Raw genomic sequence first — 23,197 nt, 5'->3', positions numbered from 1 at the left:
AAAAAATAAAAAAACAAGGTACAGGGAGAGAGGGGGAATAATAACAAGGAAGTGCAGGTGCGAGGTGTGAGACAGGGAGGATTCTGGGAAATGGAGTCCAGGACAGGCGTGGATTGTAACATTACCTCCCCCTTATTGGAGACCTACACGCAGATGAGGAGGAGGGGCAGACAGGTAAGGAGTTCCCTATATCGAGGGAACATCGCACTGTGTCAGAACGACGAATTGGGGATGCTCCCTAAGCATCAACGCATCTGAAGTATGAATGAAACTAGTCCAATCCTGATTGGTGCAACGTCATGACGTAGATGTGACGGCATCACCGGAAGCTATGACGGGATGGCTAGCGCATAGTAGTGTCAGTTATCGCTCTTCAGCAGTAACGCTCTGTATATATTGTCTGTCTATTTATTGTTTTACGTCTCTTATATATCATTATATATATATGAGTTCATGCGGTGTGTGCCTCCGTGCCCTTGTTTTATGTCGGGTGCGGACACACATTCGCTCTGTGTTCTGTGTTTGGGTGTGCAGCATGCCACAGCGGCTCTCGAGGGAGCCGCTTGTGAGCATTGCGAGAAGCTCACACTCAAAGTGCTTCGCTCGCGGCTGGCCGTTTTTAATGACGGCGGTCAGCCCCGTGAACCCCGTGGTTCTGGACCCGCAGTCGCCGAGGCGGCTCGGCGTCGCAGATCCTGGGGCTAACAACTAGATTTGTCAGCAGAGACTGAGACTGTCGAGGCACTTTCTCAATCATCCGCTGACAGGTCAGATGACCGTCCTCCCCGTGTGGAAGCCCGCGCTGCAGCTTCTTCCTCCGGGGTGGGCGGTCCGATGCTCATGCTCTCTGGTTCTGAGGAGCCAGGTGAGTTCGACATCGAGGCGGGGGATGAAGATATTGTGTCGCCACTTCATCTGCCCGTCAATGAGGAGTTAGTGGAGGTGTTGACCCGTGCTGTGGCCAAATTAAATATCGAGTGGCCACAAGAGAGGCAGGAGATCCAGCCACCGAGCAGGCTGGATGATCGCTTTCTCTCTCGCCGGGCTCCAACACCTCGCCGGGGCTTACCATTTTTCCCGGACCTGCACAACGAGTTGAGCAGGTCCTGGAACAAGCCATATTCCGCGCGTGTAGCCAATCCCCCGGTACTAGATGTACTAACGTGCTGGGGGTGCGTGAGGCTGGTTATGGGACGATGCCGCGGGTGGAAGATGCTCTTGCGAGCTATCTTTTGCCCAGAATCAGCATCGTCCCATTAAAGCCCCAGCACTGCCCACCAAGCCATGCCGTGATACATCTGCATTGGTGGGCAGGGCATATATGGCGGCTGGGCGGGCTGGTAGTTCCCTGCATACATTGTCAATCTTGCAGGCATACCAGGCCGACCTCCTCAAAGAATTAGACGAGGGAGAGGGACCCTCCCCGATATTTTAGAGCTCCGTAAAGCTGCCGACCTGTCTCTCCGCATCCCCAAGGAGACGGCCATCGGCCGCTCCATGGCATCAATGGTGACTGTAGGGAGACATTTATGGTTAAATCTATCGGGGATGAAGGAGAAGGATAAGACCTTTCTCCTGGATGCCCCGAATTCGCCTTCTGGTCTGTTCGGCGACGCCGTTAACAACGTCGTCGACAGATTTCAGGAGGCGAAAAAACAGTCGGCAGCTTTTCGGCAGTTTTTCCCTTGTCGTTCTAAGGGGAAGGCTGCCCAGAGCGGGCAGCCTCAGCCGTCCACTAGCTCCTCGCACCGGCAGGTGCAGAAAGAGAGCGTCGCTTTTCGAGCCCCTCCTCCAGGAGCCTGGCAACAAAGGCGGCGCTCTCAACAGCAGCAGCAGCAGCCTTCGAGGCCAAAGGGCGATCTGAGGAACGTCATTCTGGCTAAGAAGGCTGCTGCAAAGAGGTCCTAGCCTCGGCTGGACCTCTAAGAGCGGTCCCCCCCGTGCAGACGCAACCGAGGTTGTTTTCCGCGCGGCGCTCGTGGGAAAACGATGTGGTAATCCCGCCATCACTGACGCTTCGGGCCACATCGTTTTCCCAGGGGCAAGTGCTGTCCCAGTCGCCTGCACCACAAAGCGCATCAGTCACCTCGGGAAAACAGGAGAGAGTTCACTCGAGGACAAGTTCACGTACATCCACAGGCGAGTGAATACTGGCCTTGACAAGTATCCAGATGCCTGCGACAGGATCAGAGGAAGACTGAAGAGGGACAGCATAATGAGCCTCCGACTGGACTGGACAAACTGAATCGACGAGAATCTAGTAATCTCCTAACAGTATAGGCCGGAGCACCATCCACTAGATGGGGGGGGGGTGTCTTGGGGAAGAGACGGGAGGATTGTTCTGAGCAAAAATCACAGGTTTAACCCTGGAAGCTCCTTACGTGTGTCGGGTACTGGCCATTCGGTGACCACTTTAACTTTAGCGGGATCAGGACAAATCTCCCCCTCGGCTATTACGAAACCCAGAAACGAAACTGACTCCTTGTGGAACTCGCACTTCTCTGCCTTAACAAACAGCTGATTCTCTAACAGCCTTTGTAAAACCTGGTGAACATGCTGAGTGTGTATCTGCATAGAGGGAGAAAAGATGAGAATGTCATCCAGATACACAAAGACAAACTTGTTAATCATGTCACCCAGCACTTCATTGACCATGGTTTGGAAGACAGCCGGTGCGTTACAAAGACCGGACGGAAGAAATCAGTATTCCCAGTGCCCTGATGGTGTATTAAAGGCTGTCTTCCATTCAGCGCCCTCTTTAATACGTACCAAGTGATAAGCGTTGCGCAGATCTAACTTGGTAAACACGTGCGCTCCCTGTAACACTGGGAGATGCTGATGACATTAAAGGCAAGGGGTATTTATTCTTAACAGTAATGTCATTCAGCCCTCTATAGTCAATGCATGAAGAGACCCATCTTTCTTTTTGACAAAAAAAAATCCAGCGCCAGCTGGAGACGAGGAGCGGCGAATGAAACCGGGACTTAGAGATTCGTTAATGTACTTATCCATAGCCTCTCTCTCTGAGTTAGAAAGGGAACATATACGGTGCGGCTGGGTGGTCCTCTCCGCATACATTTGTGAGGTTCTATAATCTAGATGTGGCCTCTACCCCGGGGTCCCGGGTGTTTCTGGGTTAAATTCACACATACAAACATTTGGGACTCTGGCGGCGTGGGTATTGAGTTCCCCTAGCGCTTCGACGCAGCTCGAAGTTCCCTCGAGATAGGGAACGTCTCAGGTTACGTATGTAACCATGGTTCCCTGAGAGGAACCATGGTTACATACGTCGTTATGCCATACTCCCAGCATGCCTGTGATCGATTTGTTTGGCTTTTTCAGAAGCTAATGACTGTTTGGTCTGGGTGTGCTTTATAGCTTCCTGGTCGATGACGTCACCCGCCTATGACGTATCTTCCCGCTATTGGACTGATTTCACGAGTGCTTCATGATGCATCACGCAGAGGCGTTCCCCTAGCGTTTCGACACAGCGTCTCGTTCCCTCTCAGAGAACCATGGTTACATACGTAACCTGAGACGTTTTCAAAGGGTAGTTTAAATAAACCTTTGTAAAACAGCGCCATCTAGTGGAGTGGAATTATTAACTTTAGATAAGACATAATAGCCCATACGAATAATGATTGTGGCATGTTGAATTAATCTTATAAATAAATTGCTTTCATGATTAAATATTTAAAATTACAGGGACTCTTATGACTGTGAAGTGATGTAGAAGTTACTGGAATCCCTGCCAGTGTAAATCTTTATATTTAATAATCTGTCTTTGTGCAGTAAGTTGCTGTCACAAGGGGCTGGGTGGATATACAAAAGCAAGTTTAATTTCACCTTTCACATGTTTACATGCAAAGGTCAAAGTTTATTGACTTTATATTTGGGTTATCAATCAATCAATCAATCAATCAATCAATCAACTTTATTTATATAGCACTTTTACAATCACGATTGTGTCAAAGCAGCTTCACCTTGTCAAACAGGACAATATTGCAACAAAATTAGATTCAGCTGCACAGTCGTTCTGGAGAAAATAGTGATGTTATCAGCTTATTTTAATTTATTATATAGCTACAATGTTGGCAGATCAGTATTATAGTTTATAGAATTGAATACAATCGAATTCATACATTTTAATGTATATTTAGTTGAATAACTTTGATCATAATTTTAGTGTCCCCAACTGAGCAAGCCAAGCCAAAGGCGACAGTGGCAAGGAACCAAAACTCCATCAGGGCATGATGGAGAAAAATAAACCTTGGGAGAAACCAGAGTCAGTCGGGGTGCCAGTTCTCCTCTGGCGAATTAACAAATCGTGTATGATTATTATCATGGTTAATGTTCCTGCTAGCAGACAAAAAAGCAGTGTGATAACTGTCACAGGCTAGAAGCATAGAAGAGTTCAGAATATTTTTTAGCAAACAATTGTTACAAACTCAGGCTTGGTGTCTGTTTTAAAGCAGTAAATACATATCAAATCAACGGCCAAAGAGATACAGGGATAGATACAGACAGATACAAGAGATAGATACAGATAGATACAGAGATAGGTTCAGTAAGGTTTTCTCGTCCCCTTAATCTGGATGCAGAGCAGTCAGGATGAGCTTGATGGAAATCGTGGAGGGATCTAGAATGTCCCTAGCAACTAAACAGGATCTCTCGTCTGTTTAGTATCCTCAAATATTGCATCTGACTACTTCTTCTTCTTGAATCTTGAAGGTGAGTAAATCTTTTGAATTGTTTTACAATTGAATGATTGAAAACAACATAAAAAAATCCAAACAGTTGTCATTGCTTCGTTTTATTATTATTTATGGGTGACCTGTTGAAATACAGTAATTGGCCCTTTTTACAGTAAATTAGTGGACAATGAATTACAGTAAATTAATCAAATTGTTGTATGTTTTACAGTAAAAATACTATACTGTAACATTTTTTTACTGTTTTTTAACAGTGTACAGTTTTTTTTTTTCATTGTGCTTTAATAATACATTTTAATTTGATTTGATTTAATCTGATTATGGATTATGGAGCCAGCCTGGTTCCATCCTTGTGCGGGACATAATTGCAGCCTTTTACCAACATGATGCATAAGTTGTATGAATGGCCTGCAATAATTGTAGTTCCTTCTCCAAATATCTAAAAGGTTCCAAACACTTTTTTCTGTGAATTAGTTCATTGGGTGTATTTTTTTTTCCTTTAGCAAATCAGTCAACAGATGGAATTTAACCTTTTCTCATGGACTGCTGAGAATACTCTTCAATTAGTGGGCTTGTTACAGGAGGCGCTAACCTTTTCATAAATTCACATTCTAGATCTGCACTCATGTTCTCCGGGACTAACTGCATAACTGCAGGGACTAATGGAGTAATGTCTGAGAATAAATGAGAAAATCAGTGTGTAATGTGAATGAATGTATCACATATGTATGGACACTGCATGTAAACAAAAGAAAAATTACTGCAAAAGACCAATAAAACATACTGCTAAGGACTGTATGGAAAAATGTAATTAAATATTGTAATCTGAACCTGAGAAGAATGTGGGTGTATTCCCGACTAAGGATTTAAACATTTGAATCAGAATTGTCGAATCTTTCTATAGTCGACTGATAGTTGAATCATCTATGTGTGTGTGAATGGGTTGGCAGGGGCACGACCCTAGTCAGCAGGAGGGTAAAACTATTTTTATTTTAACTTACACACTGCACACAGCAACATATTTTAGTAAAGCGATCAAAACTGCCTGCCAACTGACAGACAAACTGACAATGGCTTTCTTATTTAAGTTTAAATAAAATATAATGATGTAGATAAACATTCGTAAAACATTTTATAATTGTCAGACACAGACGAGGACACAGATGGATTAGTGAAAGTGCAAAGTTTTATTTTCAGAAGTAACGGACACAGGTGATACTTAGAAGGATGGTGACACTCAGACGAAGGACGATGATGGTGAAGACGATGATGAAGGTGAAGACGAAGATGACAGAGACGAAGATGAAGGTAGGTGAGGGCTTCAATGAAGGACAGGTAGTTGAGGTTAGATCGGTGCAAGACCAGACAGTAGCTGTGTCCTAAAGTGAAGTGTGCGCATTTGAAGTGCGATTACGTCACACCGGCACTACGAAGGCTGTCCCAAAGTGAAAGCTGCACCTCTGAAGGCCGCATTTGAAGTGCGATTGTGTCACAGCGGTGCGACGAAGGCTGCCACAATTCATGAGCGACTTCAAAATGCGCCCTTCGGTTCTCAGGCAAAGGAAGGGTACAGCAGATGGAACCTTCCCACAACTTCGCAGCCTTCCCTATCCCATAATTCATAGCTGGTGGTCCGCATTCCCGCGGCACTCGATCAGATTTCCCAGTTAAAGACGGTAGCCTAGCAGTCGGTAACTCAAGTGTAGCCTGGATACTATTGAACAGAATAGCGCAAGCGCTTGAAGTAAATAAAACGTTTAACGTTAGTGCATTCGCACAGTTCCCAGTTCCCTGCCCTGAGCAACCAAGATAAACTTTATTTTCCCAATTTTAAATGCTATTTTTCAACCATTCTGTCAAGAAGAGGAATCAGTCACCATTTTTGCTGTTTCTTTCTTTTTTTCATACACTTTCTTTAATAGCCTTCAAAATATAATCTGCACGGGCTGTATTTTCGTCCCGCTCCCGCTATGAATAGTGTTGTTCTATAGCCTATTGTTTATTTTTGTAATGCATGTTATAATTTTAGCTAAATTAAACACATTTAGCCTATAGGCCTATATGTTTATACATATATTTTCTTGTCATGTAATTTAAAATGTGTAGCTAAATGAAAATAAATTGGTCTATACATTAGCCTACCTAAGCTTTTTACAGCTATAGCCTATTTATAGACCAATAATATAACTTAAGTTTAACATCAAAAACAACTGAAATTTGTAGCTATTATCAGCCAAACCAGAAGAAAAAACTTTTCAACACTTTCATTGCACTGAGCGGGAGAAGCTGGAGCTGGACCGGGATGGGGAATAATACACAATAGAGACTCTGGTAAGGCCTGAGCGGCACATCATCTTCTGGGATGAGTGCATATTTCCACTGTCCGCAGCTTTGCGGGGCTGAATCGGTCGACGGCTGGCATGCCATAAAAAGTAGACAATGCATCTGAGATAATGAGTTGAATAAAAATAAGTAGGCCTACATAAAAAAAACTTAGACGTGTATATACAGGCTAAATGTTTAAAATATATTGTAACAGTTAGATTTAACATAAGAAATAAACTGTTTTCTAATAGCCTATTTGCAATTTGACAATATCTAACCGGCTAGATTTACATGCTATGGTCCGGTCTCCCATCGTCGCAGGCTTTGAAGCATGTCAAAATCCTGTCAGTTGTCACAGCCTAGGCCATTAACGACGCTTTGGTTCATTGTTGCCAAGTCTGGAATGGGATTGCATTTAGGCTACTGTTGCTTTGGGGTGTTTGTAGCTTATAGTCCACAGGTTAAATTGTCTTTACTTAAGCAATATTTCTACCGCCCGCGCCCCGCATCTTGGGATATATTTTGGCCCATTCTGGCCGTGATTCCAATACTTTTGAATAACAATTGGAGGGGTTTTATTGTTCAGACCTGGCAACCCTGTCCTGCGGTTCGCCCTTCGTACCGCTTCGTGCACTTCGTGCACTTTGAAGGCGTGGCCTGGCCTGGCCTGGCCTTCAAAGTGTGCACCCTTCACTTTGGGACACAGCTAGTGAGTGTGAAGGTGAGCCAGGTTGATATAGGGTGACTGGTGCCCAGGTGTTCAGAATGCCGGTGATGGTGAATGAGTGGGCGTGGCAGTGTCTGATGGCTGTGAGAAAATTGACAATCATAACATTTTAAAGCCGTGATTGAAATACAGAACATCACACAAATATATAAAAGAACATTTTGATAAATAACACTGAGTGCGTTACATGCACCTTCTTAAACCGATTATGTCTAAAGTGGGTCACACACTGGAAGCGAAGCTCAGCACTTACAGCATTCAACTGTAAGCATATCTCACACCGGACGCGCACATTATATACGTGCAAGCTCAATTTTGAATCGACTTCTGACAGAACAGCTGCACGATGGGTGTATCACAGCGGGAAATCAGTATGTACATTGAGGATTGGAGGGAAATATAATATACATTTATTATAAAGCCTTTAAATGGTGCTCTGTGGCACAGCAGGATCAACAGTCACTCTTAAAGGTGCCGCACAACGGACGCAAAGCTCAACGCCGCGTCTTTAAAATATTGAGCACCCCCATATTTACAAAATGGTATGATCCTCATTTCATTCCCGCGAAGATTGGTGCATCAAATCTTTGACTATTCGGGGTCACCCCTACTTTATATAAAAACAAAGACAGGAAAAACAAATTCAAAAATAAAGTAATTATTATTAAGTCTAACCCAAACCACAGCCCTTCCTGCTACCTGAATGGTACATTTAATTTAAAATCTAAAATTAAACCTCGGAGAAGGTTTGTTTGTTAGTGGTCTGCCAAACATTTATTGAAAATACAAATGTTTGACGATTGTTTGAGATTATTTAACTTGGGATTGCTTATTCTAAAGCAAACTTTATATTGCTAATATTTCTATTTAACCCTATATTTTTAATTTTATAAAACACTCGTCCATGAAGAAAATGTTCAAGTTGAAGCATTGTGTCCTGGGTCACTTAAGTAAGACTGTGGCAAGGGGGCGTGGTTCAGCGAGGTCTGCAGCGGGAGAGAGAGCCACGGGACGAGCGGTAAGTAAGTGGGTTGGACGCAGATTGATAACACCTGTTTCTGATTCCAGTAATGGGTGTGGAGAGAGCTTAAAACGCTGGCAGAATCGGAAGCATGAGAGAGAGAGACGGACTGCTGACGTTCCCCACAGAGACATTGAGCTTGCCGGAACCCGGAAGTGGAACGACCCGGAAGCGAAACCGAAACTGAGCAAAGGAAAAGTCACACGCTGAAGTGTGCACGTTGTTGATTTTGAGTGATTAAATAAAAGAGACGTCAGCAGTCCAAGCCGACCCCTTGTCCTCTTCCTTCCTTATCTACGAACTCTTTACACTGGTGCCGAAACCCGGGAAGGAAGCAGGACCAAGCCGCCGCCATGCAAACACCGTCCTCCACCCCACTTGCGGAGATCATCTCATCCCTCGCGGACCTACACCGCAAGCAACATCAGGCCCTGCTGGACCTTAGGATGGATGAAGAACGAAGATTCGCAGCGATCGTCCAAGGCCAGCAGGAGGACCGCGAGAGGTTCCGGAGCTGGCTCGACCGGGAGGCTCGCGCCGAGGCCGCCGGGCAGACCGGCGCACCGGTTCACGTGCCAATGTACAAGATGGGGCCACAGGACGATCCCGAGGCCTTCCTGGATCTATTCCAATGAACGGCGGAGGCCTGCGGGTGGCCCCGTACACAGTGGCCGGTGCGCCTCATCCCCCTTCTATCTGGAGAAGCCCAGGCGGCCGCCCAACAACTACCGGTGGCGAACCTCCTGGTCTATGAAGATCTGAAGAGGGCCATTATCCAGCGGGTCGGCCGGTCTCCCGAACAACATCGTCAACGTTTCCGTTCCCCGGACTGGGGCGAGGCCGGCCGGCCCTTCGCAATGGCCCAGCAGCTCCGGGACTCCTGCCGCAATTGGCTATTGGCCGGCGGAAGCGACGTGGACCATGTTATCGATCGGGTGGTGCTGGAGCAGTTCATCACTCGGCTCCCCAAGCGAACCGCCGAGTGGGTCCAGTGCCACCGGCCCACGTCGCTGGAGACGGCCATCAACCTGGCGGAGGACCACATGGTGGCGTGCCCCGGGGTCGGCGAACCCCCTCTAACATCTACCTCTCTCTCTCCCACCTCTACTTCTATCTCTCTCCCATCTGTCTCTCTCTCTCTCCCTCTCCCTAGGTCCCGCCCACCGGGCCCCCCTCGTATTCCCCCCCGAGGCCGGGGCGGGATGGGCCCGGGGCAGTTCGGGAATTCGAGGGCCCCGCCCAGGGGGGCGGGGCTGATAGGGGCGGGAGGGAATCATGCTTCCGGTTCCTCCCTCTCTCCACGCCCATTGTCCAACCCACTCCCCGCCACTGGGGCGGCAGGTAGGCCTGGGCTGGCCTGTTGGCGTTGCGGGGACCCGGATCATTTTGTGGACCGATGTCCCATGATGGACGTCGGGATAATGATCCGGGTTCCGGACGTCCCGCAGGCCACCCCCGATCAGGCAGGTGAGTACCAAATACCCGTGAGTATCAAGGGGGGTACATATCAGGCCTTGGTGGATTCAGGATGTAACCAAACCTCTATCCATCAAAGCCTGATGCAGCTGGGGGCATTGGATACAAGCCGCGTGGTTAAGGTGCGGTGTGTGCACGGGGATGTGGTGGAGTATCCGGTCGTCCCAATCACGATTCAGTTTAGGGGAGAAAAGCATAGCGTAGAGGTGGCGGTTAGTCCTCACCTCCGGCATCCGCTAATTTTGGGGACAAATTGGCCCGCCTTTTCGGCTTTATAGGGGTCGTTATGTGCGGATGCCGCTTGGGGGAAGAAGGCTCGGATAGGGGCGGCGCAAGTACAGGTTGGGGAGACTGAACCGGGACCACTGGAGACGGCTCCAGAGGAACTGAGCGGGATCGAGAGACTGATTCTCTCGGACCGCGATGACTTTCCTCTGGAGCAGTCACAGGATGAGACCCTTAAGCACGCCTTCCAACAGATTCGATCCATCGACGGTCAGTCTCTCCAGCCCGCCTTGCCCGTCACCTATCCCTATTTTGCCATATTAAAAGACCGGTTGTATCGAGTGACTCAAGACACTCAGACAAAGGTAGATACAACCCAGTTATTAGTACCAAAGAGCCGCCGGGAAATGCTTTTCCAGGCGGCTCACTCTAACCCGATGGCGGGCCACCTGGGACAGGCGGCCACACTGAATCGCTTTATGACCCGATTTTTTTGGCCAGGCATTCATGACAACGTGCGCAGGTGGTGCGCGTCTTGTCCGGAATGTCAGTTGGTGAATCCACTGGCCTCCCCAAAAGCGCCCTTGCGCCCACTTCCATTAATGCAGGTCCCCTTCGAAAGAATTGCGATGGACCTCATCGGGCCATTAGAGCGATCCGCACGCGGCCATCGTTTTGCGCTAGTTATCGTGGACTACGCAACACGATATCCGGAAGCAGTGGCCCTCCGCAACATCTCAGCGAAGAGTGTTGCGGACGCACTGTTTCGACTAATCTCCTGGTTGGGGATTCCGAAAGAGATCCTCACTGATCAAGGCACGGCGGTTATGTCACGTACATTAAGCGAACTATACGGGTTATTGGCAGAGGTGGGTAGTAACGAATTACATTTACTTCGTTACATTTACTTGAGTACATTTTTTGGGTAACTTGTACTTTTAGAGTATATTTAAAATGGGTACTTTTACTTTTACTCAAGTACATTTCTTGTGAAAAAACTGTACTTTTACTTCGTTACATTCGGTGGCGTTCCTCCGCTACTTTCAATGATGATAGTTAATTATATATTTAAAATAAGTTATGAATTGTTCGCAAGTCTCGCGAAACGTTGGAGAGGCTGCTTCGCGAGAGGTGGATACGCATCACCCGCATAAAATTAGCGCGCGTTTAGTCAGAAGATGATGGCCGAAGCAGAGGGAAATGTGTGAGCTACGGCAGATCACCCGTACGTGGCTTCAAGTTCAGCCTGTTTTTCAGTCAAAGATGTCAAAAAGAACAGTTTCATAATGTAATGCATGCTGTGTGCACCAATATGAACGGACATCTCAGCATACATTAATTCCAGCTCCAACCTGAGAAAACAGCGGTAAGTGTAACAATGATGCCTATATTTTAACACTATTAATGGTAAATTGGTAACTATGGGCACTTTTCCTTTATTGAAATACTATTTCACACACTGTCCGAGTGTTTTCCTCATATGCTCTCTTGTGCAAGCATTGACAAATCGTTTGAATCCTCCGAACACACGTCCACAAACAAACGTTCACATCTGCACATTTACATATCTTTTTTTTTCTCATAAAACGAGCAACCTCATTGGCAAAATGTACGTTACCTGTGACATTTTTGCAAACCACAAAAAACGTACCAATACACTGCAGTTTCCAACAGAAATGAACACTATCAGAAAAACTGCATTTTTTAGTCTATATGGTTTGTAAACTAAAGCATTTTGAATTTTGCGTCACAGCTCCATGTTCTGCTTTTCTGATTCACCAGATTTGCTCGATAGCTCAGCTGATACAGATTTGTATTTGCAATGCCAAAAGCTTGAGAGCGAACCCGGTGAAGAACGAGTCATGATAAGAGCTCAAAGACGAGTTCTAAACACAAGCTAAAAATACATGGACACAATTTTATTTTTGTCACATTTGCTTTTGTTACCACTTTCGGGTAGGTTTGGTGTGGGTGTACGTTAAAAACACAACGTAACAAAACATGTCAGATTCACGCAAATCTGTTTTGGTAAAAAATAAGCTTTTAGCGCCACCCAGTGGACATTTCACTTTGAAACTGTCGCAATATGTACGTATTGGTACATATTTTGTGGTTTGCAAAAACGTTGCCATAGGTACTGATGAGATCAGGCTAAAAACGAAACAAATTGAATAGCCTAATGTAACATCTTGCATTTATACACATATCCGGACAGACAACAGTCTGCAGTGTATATATACATTTAAAAATGGGACTGTATTTTTAAGAATGCATATACTTATAAAAGTATAAGAGCAAAGTATGTTTTAAAAAGAGCTGTGGTTAGCCCAGCACACCATTAATTTACACTGTTTAACCATTAAACACACACACACACACACACACACACACACACACACACACACACACACACACACACACACACACACACACACACATATATATATATATATAGCTCTCTAAGTCTAAAATTCAGGGTTTTTGGATCTTATCAATCAGATCGAAAGTAACTAGTAACTAAGTACTTGAGTAGTTTTTTCATCTAATACTTTTTTACTCTTACTCAAGTAACTATTACGATTGTTACTTTTACTTTTACTTGAGTAAATATTTCCGTAAGTACTTGTACTTTTACTTGAGTAAAGATTTTGGCTACTCTACCCACCTCTGGTTATTGGGCATTAAGTCCATTCGAACAAGCGTCTATCACCCACAAACGGACGGCTTGGTCGAACGGTTTAATCGCACACTTAAATCCATGATCCGTAAGTTCGTACAGGAAGACGCCAAAAATTGGGATAAGTGGTTAGAACCCCTTTTATTCGCCGTGCGGGAGGTTCCGCAAGCCTCCACGGGGTTTTCCCCCTTCGAGCTTCTCTACGGACGCCAGCCTCGGGGGGTGCTGGATGTCCTACGAGAGACTTGGGAGGAGGGACCTTCTTTGGCGAAAAACGAAATTCAGTATGTGCTGGACTTGCGAACAAAACTCCACACACTGGGGCGGCTATCCAGAGAGAATTTGTTGCAAGCCCAGGACCGCCAGAGCCGGTCGTATAACAGGGGTACTAAACTACGCAAATTCACACCGGGAGAGAAAGTGCTTGTATTACTCCCTACGTCAAGCTCCAAGTTAATGTCAAAGTGGCAGGGGCCGTTTGAGGTCGCACGACAAATTGGGGATCTCGATTATGAGGTGATACGGTCCGATAGGAACGGGGCTCGTCAAATATATCACCTCAATCTCCTTAAAAAATGGAATGAGGTGGAATCAGTGTTGTTGACAACGGTGATCGGGGGAGAGGATGATCTCGGGCCAGAGGCGAGCATCAAAGCACAATCAGTCGCGCTGGCCCCTGGTGGAGATCACCTCTCACCGTACCAACTCGCTGATTTATCTAAATTACAGGCGGAGTTTGCCGACGTGTTCTCGCCCCTACCGGGACGTACCGACCTGATTCAGCACCATATCGAGACCGAGCCGGGCGTGGTAGTTCGTAGCCGGCCGTATAGATTGCCTGAACACAAGAAAAAAGTGGTTCAGGAAGAATTGGGTGCCATGCTTGATATGGGAGTAATAGAAGAGTCCAACAGTGACTGGGCGAGCCCGATAGTTTTGGTTCCTAAAACCGACGGCTCGGTCAGGTTCTGCATGGACTATCGCAAGGTGAATGCTGTGTCGAAATTCGACGCCTATCCAATGCCGCGGGTTGACGAGTTGCTTGATCGGCTGGGCACGGCTCGATTTTATTCGACATTGGACTTAACGAAGGGCTATTGGCAGATCCCCTTGTCTCCACTGTCCAAAGAAAAAACAGCTTTCACCACGCCGTTTGGATTGCAACAATTTGTCACACTTCCATTCGGGTTGTTCGGGGCTCCCGCCACCTTTCAGCGACTCATGGACAGGATTTTGCGTCCCCATGCCGCATATGCTGCTGCTTATCTGGATGATATCGTGATTTACAGTCACGATTGGCAGCGGCATATGCGGCATGTCAGGGCGGTCCTGAGGTCGCTGAGAGGAGCGGGGCTCATGGCCAACCCGAAGAAGTGTGCAATTGGGCGGGTGGAAGTAAGGTATCTGGGCTTCCACTTGGGCCATGGACAGGTGCGTCCCCAAATTGACAAGACCGCAGCAATTGCGACCTGCCCGAGGCCCAAGACCAAAAAGGAGGTGAGGCAGTTCCTAGGGCTGGCGGGATATTATAGGCGGTTTATACCCAATTATTCGGACCTCACCAGCCCTCTGACTGACCTCACTAGAAAGGGGCTACCAGATACGGTCCAGTGGACGGAGCCGTGCCAGCAGGCCTTCACCCAGGTTAAGGCTGCTCTGTGTGGCGGGCCGCTTTTACACTCCCCTGACTTCTCTCTCCCTTTTGTGTTGCAGACTGACGCGTCGGACAGAGGGTTGGGCGCAGTACTGACCCAGGAGGTGGAGGGGGGAGAGCGGCCGGTGCTGTACATTAGCTGCAAGCTCTCCAAGAGAGAGGCTAAGTACAGCACCATAGAAAAAGAATGCCTTGCCATCAGGTGGGCCGTTCTCACCCTCCGCTACTACCTCCTGGGGAGGGAGTTCACCCTTTGTTCGGACCACGCTCCTCTCCAATGGCTCCACCGCATGAAAGATACCAACGCGCAGATCACCCGTTGGTATCTAGCTTTACAGCCTTTTAAATTCAAGGTGGTCCACAGGCCGGGTGCTCAGATGGCTGTGGCCGACTTCCTCTCCAGAAATGGGGGGGGGGGGGGGGGGGGGCTGCAGGCCGGACGGCTCCCCGGCCTGAGTCGGGCGGTGGGGGTATGTGGCAAGGGGGGCGTGGTTCATTGAGGTCTGCAGCGGGAGAGAGAGCCGCGGGACGAGCGGTAAGTGAGTGGGTTGGACGCAGATTGATAACACCTGTTTCTGATTCCAGTAATGGGTGTGGAGAGAGCTTACAACGCTGGCAGAATCGGAAGCATGAGAGAGAGAGACGGACTGCTGACGTTCCCCACAGAGACATTGAGCTTGCCGGAACCCGGAAGTGGAACGACCCGGAAGCGAAACCGAAACTGAGCAAAGGAAAAGTCACACGCTGAAGTGTGCACGTTGTTGATTTTGAGTGATTAAATAAAAGAGACGTCAGCAGTCCAAGCCGACCCCTTGTCCTCTTCCTTCCTTATCTACGAACTCTTTACAAAGACTAAATAGATTTAAATTGATTTGAAATGGCTTACATTTTTCAGGCCTGCCTGGATGTGAAGACTTTGCTCAAAACCAGTGTAGAAAATTGTAATGATGTTTTTGAATGTAAAATCCATTTGAACGTCATAAATTGACCTCAGACAACAATATTTAAAATTTAAATTTAAATGTAAAATTTAAAAGACAGTTTACCTTTCACATTTACATATTACATTTTATAATTTATCCAAAGCGACTTACAAAAAGGGGAGAGCAATAGAAGCAACAAAACAAACTAGGCCAACAACCTGCAAGGGCTGTAAGAATTTAACCTGTTAAATTCTTTAACAGACTGATCAGTAAAAGACTGATCAGAGATGCAGCCAAGAGGCCCATGATCACTCTGAATGAACTGCAGAGATCTACAGCTATTTAACCTGTTAAATCGAGCACAGTACAGAAACTTTTTTTTTTTTTTTGACAAACCCAAAATTGTGAAAATCTATATAATACATAATAATATATAATACCGTGCCTTGCGAAAGTATTCGGCCCCTTGAACTTTGCGAGCTTTTGCCCCATTCACTCTAAAAAATAATTCAGTGGCTTAGTAAATATCACAGTAATAATTAACTTTATTAACTTAATAAAATCTCTCAATATCATTTACTTGATGGTTTTAGTTAAACATACCAAAATAATTGACTAAAAATCCAACAGTTAATTTTGTCTAAAATGTATAGTTATATTTAAGTTTTTTTCACTAAAATAATTTAGTATTCAAATAACCAATTATTTATTTTAAATATACTTAATACATTTGTGAAATTTATTTCAAAATATTTGAGAATGGATAATTAAATCGATCTGTTTCAAGAACCACACATATTACTTAATTAAAATCAAGATTATTAATATTTAACACACACTGAAGAAATTGAGTAAGTTTACTCGATTAAAACAATGCACCCCTCCCCCACCCTCTGACGCAACGACAGCTCGACGGTTGAGTGAGTGTGGATATTTGAATTCTCCTCAGTCACCAGAGCAGTTTCTTCTTCTCAGCGTCGCAGAATTGGGGCATTTCCTCAGTGAAATTCAGGTTTGTATGTTTTGTTTTATCTATATAAACATTACTGTGCTAAAAGGCATTTTATTTAATTCAAAACAACATACAGGGACAGTGTGAGTCACCTTAAGTTAACGTGTGGCGTTGGTCTTTGAAACGCCTGCTGTGTTGCTCAAAACACACAACTTTATTCGTAAAGATAATGAATATAATGAATTTGGATGATACAATCTTATTAAAACTGGGCACTGTTTGTTTATTGTCAGGTTATGGAGTCTGGCGCCTCGCAGCATCTTTCAGCTAACGTTACAAATGAAACGCAGGACAGCGGTCTCAAGTTCAAAGTCCACCCGCAGACCGTTAAGTTAGTCCATCTCAGGCTCGAGAAACAGCGCTGATACGTTGGAAATGGGATAACAGACCGGTTGTTTTCACTTGAATTACTTTTAAATGTTTAATTTTTACTTCTAAAATGTTTGTTACATGAGTTTAAATGTTGTAAAATAACTGTTATTCTTTATATGTCAAAATATTAATATATGTTGTAACGTTATTGCTGTAACGTTACTCGTCGACAATAAAGGCCATGTCATGAATAAGTGTGTTTGTGTGGACTGTGGAGTATTTTACAAAGGTTTGGAGGAAATTAAAGTTATACTATACAAGTTAGTAATACTCATAAATAAAAACATTTCATATTAGTCATAAATATTGTTTTTTTAAATGCATTTTACCCAATTATTTCTACTCAATTGAATTTGTTAATGTAACAAATGCAGTTACTCAGATCTACTTAATTTTTTTACTTACATTTACTCAGTTCTTATGGTGTCTATAATTGATTTCACTGCTTTAAAATTTACTCAATTTTTTTAGTGTAAAAATGTTTCACCAAAAAAATTGAGTAAATCATAGTATTAGTTTTTAGAGTGTTTCAGGCTTCAAACATAAAGATATAAATCTGTATTGTTTTGTGAAGAAACAACAACAAGTGGGACACAATCATGAAGTGGAGTGAAATGTATTGGATATTTCAATTTTTTTAAACAAATCAAAAACTGGGCCTGCAAAATTATCTAGCCCCCTTACTTTCAGTGCAGCAAACTCTCTCCAGAAGTTCAGTGAGGATCTCTGAATTATCCAATGTTGACCTAAATGACTAATGATGATAAATAGAATCCACCTGTGTGTATTCAAGTCTCTGTATAAATGCACCTGCACTGTGATAGTCTCAGAGGTCTGTTTAAAGTGCAGAGAGCATCATGAAGATCAAGGAACACACCAGGCAGGTCCAAGATACTGTTGTGGAGAAGTTTAAAGCCGGATTTGGATACAAACAGATTTCCCAAGCTTTAAACATCCCAAGGAGCACTGTGCAAGCGATACAATTGAAATGAAAGGAGTATCAGACCACTGTAAATCTACCAAGACCTGGCTGTCCCTCTAAACTTCCAGCTCATACAAGGGGAAGACTGATCAGAGATGCAGCCAAGAGGCCCATGATCACTCTGAATGAACTGCAGAGATCTACAGCTAAGGTGGGAGACTCTGCCCATAGGACAACAATCAGTCATATACTGCACAAATTTGAACTTTTTATGGAAGAGTGGCAAGAAGAAAGCCATTTCTTAAAGATATCCACAAAAAGTGTTGTTTAAAGTTTGCCACAAACCACCTGGGAGACACACCAAACATGTGGAAGAATGTGCTCTAGAGATGAAACCAAAATGGAACTTTTTGGCAACAATCTCTCAGATGAAACCAAATTTGAACTTTTTGGCAACAATGCAAAACGTTATGTTTGGCGTAAAAGCAACACAGCTCATCACCCTGAACACACCATTCCCACTGTCAAACATGGTGGTGGCATCATCATGAGTTGGGCCTGCTTTTCTTCAGCAGGGACAGGGAAGATGGTTAAAATTGATGGGAAGATGGATGGAGCTATATACAGGACCATTCTGGAAGAAAACCTGATGGAGTCTGCAAAAGACCTGAGACTGGGACAGAGACTTGTCTTCCAACAAGACAATGATCCAAAACATAAAGCAAAATCTACAATGGAATGGTTCAAAAATAAATATATCCAAGTGTTAGAATGGCCAAGTCAAAGTCCAGACCTGAATCCAATCGAGAATCTGTGGAAAGAACTGAAAACTGCTGTTCATAAACGCTCTCCATCCAATCTCACTGAGCGCAAGCTAATCTGCAAGGAGGAATGGGCAAAAATTTCAGTCTCTCGATGTGCAAAACGGATAGAAACATACCCCAAGCGACTTACAGCTGTAATCGCAGCAAAAGGTGGCGCTACAAAGTATTAGCTTAAGGGGGGCGAATAATTTTGCACGCCCAATTTTTCAGTATTTGATTTGTTAATTGATTTGATTTGTCAAAGTTTGAAATATCAAATAAATTTCATTCCACTTCATGATGTGTCCCACTTGCTGTTGATTCTTCACAAAAATTTACAGTTTTATATCTTTATGTTTGAAGCCTGAAATGTGGCAAAAGGTCGCAAAGTTTAAGGGGGCCGAATACTTTCACAAGGCACTGTATATATATATATATATATATATATATATATATATATATATATATATATATATATATATATATATATATATATTGCGAACAGGTGCAAACAGGTGTGCGTGCCAGAAGGGAGGGCGAGATTCAGTGAACTGCGAGTCAGTGAACTGCGAACAGGTGCGCGTGCCAGAAGGGAGCGCGAGATTCAGTGAACTGCGATTCAGTGAACTGCGAACAGGTGCGCGTACCAGAAGGGAGCGCGAGATTCAGTGAACTGCGAGTCAGTGAACTGTGAACAGGTGCACGTGCCAGGAGCGCGAGATTCAGTGAACTGTGAGTCAGTGAACTGCGAACAGGTGCGCGTGCCAGAAGGGAGCGTGAGATTCAGTGAACTGCAATTCAGTGAACTGCGCGTCAGTGAACTGCGAACAGGTGCGCGTGCCAGAAGGGAGCGCGAGATTCAGTGAACTGCGATTCAGTGAATTGCGAGTGCGAACTGTTATTCAGTGAAATGCGAGTGCGAACTGTGATTCAGTGAATTGAGAGTGTGAACTGCGAGTCAGTGAACTGCGAACAGGTGTGCGTGTGCATGCCAGAAGGGAGTGCGAGTCGCAGGTCCGGTCCACGGAATAGCGGCGCCAAAATGAGTGATTTTTCTGGTTTTATTACTGATACAATTTTATTAATATTCATTTGAAATATTGTCATAAAAACAAAAACAAAAAACTCGCCCAGTGAGTGCTTTAGTGCGTCAGACATAGATTGCGCGATCAGTTTACAATAGGGAATGTGTTGTGTCCCGTCACCTCTCGCACATCTAATGTAGAGAGGATTGCTTTAGTTTTTTATTGTGCTTGGTTGCTCGCACCAGACGGATGGCTGAATTCACCGTGTCAGAAAGACAGAAGCCAACTGATGCAGGGAAGATAAGGAATAAGGGGATAAAGACAGAGGTAAAGTGATGAATGAACAGTTCATCTAATTGCATAGTACAATACAAATGTTCGCTAATTAGTTCCAGTTATTTTTACCTTAAACTTTATGCAAGCATAAGCAGCTGTTCTGGGTACTGGCTACTGGGTGATTTTGTAAAATATCTTATTTAAAATAGCAACAAAAAAAGTAAAATGCACATTAAATATATAAATTTCTCAGTTTAATTAATGAGGAAAACATGAATGTGCATAGTTTTGAGGGATATTGTTGCCGTCTACTGGAAAACAAACACTTCAGCAATTTTTCAATAAATAGTTTATGCAATAATGTAAGATGCAATTACTCTTGGAATTTGTGTTTTGGCTGTAGTGTGGCGTAGGTGCTATTTTTGCATAGTTTAACTTTCATCAGCCTTTAAATTGTTGTAAACACACACACACACACACATTAATTAACACACCATTAATTTAATGACAGGCTGGGATGAAATTAAGTTAGTGCAAGTTCTTCCATTTACATTTACATTTACATTTATGCATTTAGCAGACGCTTTTATCCAAAGCGACTTACAACTCAGGAGAACAGGAAGCGATCCGTCAAGAAGAGGCAACGAAACACAAAAAGTGCCCTAAATACTAAGATTTGTACACTGCTCAGAGTAGCAAAGACCAGAAAAGGAAAGAAGAAAGGAGAAATAGAGGGGGAATTTTTTTTTTTTTTTTTTTTTTTTTTTTTATGTAAGATTAAGTGCTCATGGAAGAGATGAGTTTTTACCTGTCTTTTGAACGAAGTGAGTGATTCTGTTGTGCGTATGGAGGACGGAAGATCGTTCCACCAACCCGGAACAATGAAAGAAAAAGTTCGAGAGAGGGATTTCATGCCTCTCTGTGATGGTACCACAAGCCTTCGCTCATTAGCTGAGCGAAGGCTTCTGGTGGGTGTGTAGACGCGAAGGAGTGAGTCGAAGTATGCGGGTGCTGCGCTTGTGGAAGATCCATAAGCAAGAGTCAGGGCTTTGAATTTGATCCGGGCAGCGAGTGGTAGCCAATGCAGAGAGATGAATAGAGGTGTGACATGAGCCCTTTTGGGCTCATTGAATACAAGACGTGCTGCAGCGTTCTGGATCATTTGCAACGGTTTGATTGCACAAGATGGAAGTCCAGCCAGAAGCGCGTTGCAATAGTCAAGTCTAGAAATGACCAGGGCTTGGACAAGAAGCTGTGTTGCATGCTCCGTAAGGAACGGTCTGATTTTCCTGATGTTGTGCAATGCAAACCTGCATGACCGAGCCGTCTTCGAGATGTGGTCTTTGAAGGACAGCTGGTCATCAAAGATTACTCCAAGATTTCTGACCGACCCCGAAGGAGTAATCAGAGATGAACCTAGCTGGATGGTAAAATCGTGTTGTATGGTGGGGTTAGCAGGGAAGACAAGCAGCTCAGTCTTTGCTAGATTGAGCTGCAGGTGATGTTTTTTCATCCATGCCGAGATGTCCGCCAGACAGCTTGAGATTCGTGCAGCTACTGTGGGATCATCTGGTTGAAATGAGAGGTAGAGCTGTGTGTCATCAGCATAGCAATGATAAGAGAGACCATGTGCCTGAATGATGGGTCCCAGTGATGTAGTGTAAATGGAGAAGAGGAGAGGTCCAAGCACTGAGCCCTGAGGAACCCCCGTGGTCAGTTGATGTGTTTTGGATACCTCTCCTCTCCAGGCAACCTTAAAAGACCTACCTGTGAGATAGGACTCAAACCAGTGGAGTGGAGTCCCTGTGATGCCCAGTGATGAGAGGGTGGACAGAAGAATCTGATGATTCACAGTGTCAAAGGCAGCAGACAGATCAAGGAGGATGAGGACTGATGATTTGGATGCAGCTTTAGCCAGCCGCAGGGCTTCAGTAACTGACAGTAATGCCGTCTCAGTTGAGTGGCCCTTTTTGAAGCCTGACTGGTTTACGTCCAGTTGATTAGTCTGTGAGAGGAAAGATGAGACCTGGTTGAAAACAACTCTTTCAAGTGTTTTCGCAATGAATGGTAGGAGAGAAACAGGTCTGTAGTTCTCTACAAGCGATGTGTCTAATGTGGGTTTTTTAAGCAGTGGGGTTACTCGAGCCTGCTTGAATGTGGTAGGGAAGATGCCGGTGGAAAGAGATGTGTTGATGATGTGTGTGAGTGCTGGTAAGAGTGTAGGGGAGATGGCTTGTAGGAGATGTGAGGGGATGGGATCTAGAGGGCAGGTAGTGGGATGGCTGGAGAGGAGAAGTTTAGATACTTCGTCCTCAGTGAGTGTAGAGAAGGAGGAGAGAAGATGTTTGGTTGTGGATGTGGCTGATTCAAAAGTGTGTGTGTTTGGAGGTGTGAACTGACTGCTGATGAGTGTGGTTTTCTTTGTGAAAAAATTGGCAAGATCGTCTGCAGAAAGAGAGGTGGTGGGAGGTGGTGGAGGGGGACAGAGGAGAGAGGTGAAAGTTCTGAAAAGTGTGCGTGAGTCTGAGGTGCTGTTGATTTTGTTGTGGAAATATGAGGATTTAGCTGTATGGACGTCCTGTGAGAAGGAAATGAGCAGAGATTGGTACTTACTCAGGTCAGATGGGTTGTTTGATTTGCGCCATTTTCTCTCTGCTGCCCTAAGTTTGGTCCGGTGTTCACGAAGAACATCAGATAACCAAGGGTTAGAGGGAGTAGCGCGAGCTGGCCTAGAAGACAGAGGGCAGATAGTATCTAGACAAGTGGTTAAAGTGGAACATAAAGTGTCTGTTGCAGTGTTGACATCCATAGAGGAGAATTGTGTGGGTGATGGAAGAGAGGATGATACAACGGAGGAGAGGTGTGAGGGAGAAAGAGAACGCAGGTTTCGTCTGAAACTAACTGGTAGAGGAGGTGGAAGCATAAGAGTAGTGAGATGTATATTAAATGTGATGAAGTAGTGATCCGAGAAGTGTAAGGGTTTGACCAAAGTGTTTTCTGTAGTGCAGTTGCGTATGTAGATGAGGTCAAGTTGGTTGCCAGATTTG

The sequence above is a fragment of the Pseudorasbora parva genome, chromosome 19, assembly GCF_024679245.1.
Source record: "Pseudorasbora parva isolate DD20220531a chromosome 19, ASM2467924v1, whole genome shotgun sequence".
NCBI lineage: Eukaryota > Metazoa > Chordata > Actinopteri > Cypriniformes > Gobionidae > Pseudorasbora > Pseudorasbora parva.
This window is presented reverse-complemented; position numbering follows the sequence as displayed.